The sequence below is a fragment of the Engraulis encrasicolus genome, chromosome 20 (genome assembly GCF_034702125.1).
Source record: "Engraulis encrasicolus isolate BLACKSEA-1 chromosome 20, IST_EnEncr_1.0, whole genome shotgun sequence".
In the NCBI taxonomy this organism is placed as follows: domain Eukaryota; kingdom Metazoa; phylum Chordata; class Actinopteri; order Clupeiformes; family Engraulidae; genus Engraulis; species Engraulis encrasicolus.
The window spans coordinates 48651547-48658646 of NC_085876.1; the positions used below are offsets into that span (position 1 = coordinate 48651547).

The 7100-nt window shown below is 42.5% G+C and overlaps 1 pseudogene; it reads right to left on the reverse strand.

The window, feature by feature from the left end:
* Positions 1 to 690: 690 nt before the first annotated feature.
* Positions 691 to 7100, reverse strand: part of LOC134436078 (choline transporter-like protein 4) — a 17037-nt pseudogene continuing 10627 nt past the window's right edge.

The window sequence follows — 7100 nt, forward strand, 5'->3', positions numbered from 1 at the left end:
AATATTGTTCATAATAAAATTTAATGAAATAAAAATTATTATTATTATATATATATACACACATATTTAGTTAATTAGTTAAAATAATGATGAACTCTCATGGACTCAAAGAGTGGAGAGCAGAATAGAAGATGCATTCAGAACGAAACGGCTGCAAAATTGGTTGTGAAAGCTACACAAACTTATCAATGGAAATGTATTGAAAGTATGGCCGATACCGATATCCCAAAAATGGGATGGTGGAGCCGATATATCGGTCGGGCCTTACTTTATTTATCCCGAAAGAAATTAAGATGTCCAGCAGCATACACAAAAAAAACTGCAGTACATTGCATGACAATCGAATAGCACACACTCAGCCATTACAGACAGATCACAAACGCACAACAAATTCATTTGAACCCCTGAAACTTGGCAATTATTGGGGCACTGTGGCGCAGCACGCTAAGCCCCCCACATTTGGGCTTGCATGCCCATGGGGACCCCAGTTCGCGTCCGACCGGGGTCATTTCCCAGCCCTTCCGCATCTCTCTTTCTCCCAATCATTTCCTGTCTACTCTCACACTGTCCTATAACAATAAAGGCCAAAAAGACTCAAAAAATACTTAAAATAAAAAGAAACTTTGCAATTGTTCATATGCTTTTTAATGCTGTAGAAGAAAAAGAATAAGGTCCGGTGCTGTTGTCGTGTTATTTATGCCTCTAGTATTGTGGACTCTGTCTGGCGCAGGATCCTCATCAGGTTCCGCGTGGTGTAGTATGGCCGGTGGACCGAGCCGTCGTTACGCTCCAGATCATCCACTGGGAACGAGGAAATCAAACAGCAGCATACATAATGAGTGGAACATGAATATATGAAGAATTCGGATGCAAAAAAAGGGACAAACGTCTGCCAACATATTTTAAACATATTTTGGTAGTCTATGCACACACATATTGGAAATAGGGAGGGACAGTTGTCCCTGGCCCAGAATTGGGTTCTCATTACATTTTATATATTGGGTGGGGGGCCCTGGGCCCAGCCAAAGCTGTCAGTGGCCCTGCTTCTAAGTCCCAAGATGACTGGGTTACAATTTTGTGAAAAAGACGTTGCCATTGCTCATCAAGTTAATATACACATGTAAGTGTAACATGGGGTCTGCCACGATGCGTTGCCAGGGGGTCCGTGCAAATGATTGTGACAAATGTGATTGTGTGAAATGACAAATGTGATTGTGTGAAATGATTTAAAACAATTGTGGCAACTGAAATTTGGGGTTCGATTATGGCAAAATCCCTCATGGAGTGCAGCTCCATGCGCCCTCCTAGTGACACAAGCGCTTCAGCGGTGGTTGTAGTCAGGCCAAGAGCAATACAGGTATCATTTCTGAGCTCCGGAAAAATTGGGAACTCCTCCCACTTTGTCGGGAAGCAAACAACCAGTAGCACACCAAGGGAGGTGGGTCAACCATGCTGTTTGGGAAATCTTAATTGTTATGCTCTTGGTCAGACAAAGTCTCGAAGAGATTTGAAAGCCCATGATAATCAGGCCAGGATACCCCTGCCCAAAAAATGAAGAATCCTTGTTGCATAGGACCAGGGCCGTTGACAGCTTTTGCTGGGCCCGGGACAAAAATATCTGAACGGGCCCCCCCTTCCCCTACTCCAACAACTTGTGGTGAAATCAAATGGAACAATTAATTGCAACTTCATGAGGACTCCCCTCCCCTCCCCCTTCTGGGCCCCCTCATTCCTGGGCCCGGGACAAAATACCCGTTTCCCCCCCCCCTGTCGACTGGCCTGCATAGGACTGAAGAAGTACTCACTGTAGCAGACGAACAAGGTGTCAACACACACGCTGTAGACACTGATGAAGGCCTGGGCGATGAGGTAGGCTCCCACCACAACCACCTGAGGACAGAATAACAACCGCGTCAGTGAAATGAGAACCAAAACAGTGGTGTAGTCTACATACAACGCTGATATAATAACAACTGCATCAGTGAAATGAGAACCAAAACAGCTATACTATCAATACTAATGTGGGAAGAAACAACACCTCACTGCTACCATACTCTCAGCCATTTTCAGCATTTAAAACCTTTACAACGAATCCTTCTACATTTATAAACAAATCTGCGTCATTTATAGACATTATAAACAGTCAAGCCAACATTTCCTTATGATTATGAAAATGGACTTTCAAAAGGGCATTTTTTTGTACAGTAGGGCAAAGGGGCAGCTGGTTTAGCACCACCTCGTCCCTATCTGTGCACGGCAGTGGGCCCTTCTCAAAACCTAGGACAGTGCACTTCCAAGTGTATCAGCCTAATTAGTCACGCCCAGTGATTGGATACTCTTTGGTGAACTCTACGGAATATCCAATCACTGGTTGTGACTAATAAAGAATATCCAATCACTGGGTGTGACTAATTAGGCTGATACACTTGGAAATGCACTGCACTAGGTTTTGAGAAGTGCCCTATATATCATAGATGTATCCATCGACACTTGTTCCAGGTCATGCTAAGATTGTCTAGCTTAACTGACAGAGTATGTTTTCTGCATTGGTCTATCCCATCTCACAGAATGTCTTTTTGCACAATTACCTTTTTTTACATTTATTATCTTTACTATTTTATTTTATTTTCCCCTCCCTGACTATTCCTGTGTTATTTGTGTCTTGAAATGTCCATGTGGGCATTTGTGTATTTGTGTATTTATGTAAGCTACTGGATACCTGATTTTCCCCCTGGGGATCAATAAAGTTACTCTACTCTACGACTATGGTTGTAGATATGAGGTAGGAATAGTGTAGAAATGAGGTCTTACAATGACGGGCACCCAGAGGTAGGAATAGTGTAGAAATGAGGTCTTACAATGACGGGCACCCAGAGGTACAGTAGGAATTGTGTAGATATGAGGTAGGAATAGAGTAGATATGAGGTAGGAATAGTGTAGATATGAGGTAGGAATAGTGTAGATATGAGGACTTACAATGACGGGCACCCAGAGGTACAGTAGGAATTGTGTAGATATGAGGTAGGAACAGTGAAGATATGACAAAGGAATAGAGTAGATATGAGGACTTACGATGACGGGCACCCAGAGGTAGGAATAGTGTAGATATGAGGTAGGAATAGTGTAGATATGAGGACTTACGATGACGGGCACCCATGAGTAGTTGAGATTGCTGGCCTGGAAGATGTCATTTGGGATGGCGATGATGCCGGACGTCACCAGGAAAGCCAGCACACCTGCATCACATGGTACAGCGACGTCACAATCCTCATTCACCCAGGACATCTTACTGTACGTAATTACTGCATAAGAGTTGCGCTTCAGGCAACCCAAGAACTGTGGTTCAAGTTTGCCCTGGGTCATTTCCCAACCCTTTATAAGAGTAAGAGTATGCACATCCTACCACATTGAGGCCAGGTGCAGGACAAAGGCGTATCTGATAGTGGAAAGAGTAGAAGTCCGCACACTGTAGCTCCGCTTTGAAGGTTTATTCAGGTCATACAACGTTTCGACCCAACCGGGACCTCCTGAATAAGCTTTGAAAGCAGAGCTACAGTGAGCAACAAGAGTAACAAATAGGCTTGGTTTTTTTGTTACTCTTGTTGCACACCTGAAGAAGGCACGTGCCAAAACGCGTTTGTGCAATAAAAAAAACACTGCAATGCAAGGTGCGGCATCCTTCTTGAAACATTGAATTTAACATTTGGGCCAGCACCCTCAGAGATTAAATAATTAAGAGTGATGGCTGCTCCAAGAAGAAAATTGAGTTTGACAGGCTGACTTTACCTACTGTCCCTGTCACTGTCAGCTTGACGAAGAACAGGAGCACCTCTGCTACTCCATCCATCGCCACCTGGCTGCAAATGCAAACAAGAGAACAAATTGTATATAATATTACATTAATAATGTACAAAACTTCAACATACTATACTGCCCTTCAAAGGTAAAATCAAGTAACTACATATTTTGTTAAAATTGAAAATGGTCTTCATTACACCTTTATCTTTCTTGTGACAAAACTCTACGGCCCAAATATATTGCTCTGTCAAATTTCTACAAGATCCAACCTAATACCAGGGTATTAGGTACTGTATACAGTACCGTATATAAAATACACAATATGTTGTGCACATAGGGTACAAGTAGGGCTGGGTGATATGGAAAAAAAACAATATCACGATATGGATTACTTTATATCACGATAACGATATATATCACGATATAGCACAATTACATACGTTTTCAGTTATTCTCTTTATTTGCTCTTTATTTTTTCATGTCGCAAAACAACCTTTCTATAAGGGGAATCTTTTTATTCTTATTTTTACAGTTACATTAACTTATAGTGTGTGTTGTGACAACATGAAATGTAATTAAATGATATTCAATTGTATAAAATTGATAAAATTACTATCACGATATAAACGATATAGGAGAAAGGTCACGATATACACTTTTACATCACGATAACGATATAAGTCGTCATATTGCCCAGCCCTAGGTACAAGACAATGGATTGCCCCTGAACATCACAAACACCACGGGGGGTCTGAAATAAAAGAAGTATCCTACTGTAATATGTTCCTCTTCATAAGTCTGTGTGCTTGCTTGGCCGACACCCACAGGTCATTGCCATACATCGAAATCTGTGAAGCAAAGCAAGGCCAGTTACCATGGAGAGTAGGCTGTGAAGCAAAGCAAGGCCAGTTACTATGGAGATTAGGCTGTGAAGCAAGGTCGGTTATATACGTAGTTCTTCAGATTAGCCTGTGAAGCAAGGTTGCTGTTGTGAATGACTGTACAAGCAATGAACAGAGAATCCAGTAAAAATTAAATATGTACTGTATAAATATATTTTTCTACCATATACGGTAATATTTCCCCACCGTATGTACATACAATAATATTTCCTTATTATACAACATGTGATCAAGAGTGGAAACACTCACCATAACGTAAGTGTTTGAGTTCATGATCTGTAGGAAGGAGTTGAGGCAACAGTATGTTGTATTGTACATACATCGGCTTATCGGGTTCGTAGATCCTGGTGGAAAACAAAACATTTCAATAACAATGTAGTGTACAGTAGTGCTGTCCAATTCAGCAACGATGCAATGCAATAACACGGCATAATCTTGAATTGAAAATTAAACAGAAAACGCTAAACTTCCTGCATATAATTGATTTTGGGTGTGAGTTTTTAAAAAAACAGCGCTGTCAAATTAAAGAATAAATGTCTTTCTTTAGTTTGAACATTCACTATTTCACTACTAAGGAGGAGGCAGCTGTGATGTAATGGCTAGGGAGACGGACTGTATATCAAAAGGTTGCTGGTTCAATCCCCACCCTTAACCATCTCTTCCTGCCTCCATGGCTGAAGTGCCCTTGAGCAAGGCACCTAATCCCACATTGCTCAAGGGGCTGTAACCAATACCCTGTATAGCTAGATAACTAAGTCGTGTTGGATGAAGGCTTCAGCTAAGTGTAATGAAATGTATTGTAATGTATCATAATGTAATGCAATGTATTGTAATGTAATGTAATATAATATGTAACTGTGGGATGACAGTGTGTGGGTCACCTTTGTTTTTGCGGGACAGGAATTCGATGAGAACGCGCGGGGTCTGGAAGAAGGGGAACAGGCCAGCTCCAAAAGCCAGAGAGCCCACATGGAACCTGCCGACCACAAAGACAAGCACAAAGAAATAATCATCAGCCACTGGTATCAAAAATATAGTTTTAATTATTATTAGTGCTCCCATAGGGAAAAGATATATACAAAACGTAGTCAAAATGGTTCATATATGGAACAAAAATCCCCCTTTAGGCAGACCTAGACAGACCTAAGGACTGTTCTATGCATTCTAGGAGTATTATGACACGTGCCTTTAGGCAGACTGGAACCTGGTCATGTTAGGTGCCCATAGCAACCTATTACAATGGCATATCTCTATAATACTCCTAGAATCTCTATGTACGGTAACTTACTGACTGTAGGTTCCTCAGAAGAGACTGTGCGATGGGGTTAGTTAGTACGGTAACTTACTGTGGGTTCCTCAGAAGAGACTGTGCGATGGGGTTGGGTGGGATGTCCACGCTCTTGTCGTAGGTCCAGTAGTAGGCGGCGAAGGTGCCGGCCAGCGTGCACTGTGCGAGCGTCAGGAAGAAGCTGGCGCACCACAGGAAGGCCACCGCGTTGAAGACCTGCAGTCAAGTCAAGTGTACTCTATTGTCAAGTGTACTTTATTGTCAAGTGTACTCTATTGTCAAGTGTACTTTATTGTCAAGTGTACTCTATTGTCTAAAATCTATGTAACAGGGTCAGCACAGCAGTTTGAAATTGCGTTTGACCAGTCTCCAATGTGCAGTTTGACTAAAAACATTTAAATAAGACATTGACAATAATGTCTCTCTCACACACACTCTCACACACACACACACACACACACACACGCACACAACTAACCTACTCATACATGAATTTACAATTCTTTCTTTGACACATTCATTCACAGCATACACACTCACACATGTGCAGTTTTTCAAACACTAACATACCTGCAGGTGCACCTGGTACTGCTGGAACAGGCCCGTCGCGTCGTACTCGTAGAACAGACAGTTGGCCGTCGGACACCCCGCATACTCAGAGGAGTCAAACGTCTGGAGGAAGAGGAGGAAGAGGAAGAGGAGGAGGAGGAAGAGTAGGAGGAGGAAGAGGAGGAAGTGGAGGAGGAAGAGGAGGAAGAGGAAGAGGAGGAGGAGGAAGAGTAGGAGGAGGAGAAGGAAGTGGAGGAGGAAGAGGAGGTGGTAGAGGTGGAGGAGGAGGAGGAGGTGGAGAGAACAGGTAAACTGGTAACGTCAGCACCTCAATTGGCTTATTTCTTTTTCTTTTTTTATTAAATATTTTTTTGGGGGGGGGTTTCCAACTTTATTTAGACAAGACAGTCAAGAGTGGGACAGGAAATGAGTGGTAGAGAGAGACAAGGGAGGATCGGGAAATGACCGCCCCCCGGGTCGGGATTCGAACCCGAGTCGCCCGTGCAGTAGTCCAGTGTAGGGATGCACCGATACCACTTTTTTGAAAACCGAAAAGTACGAGT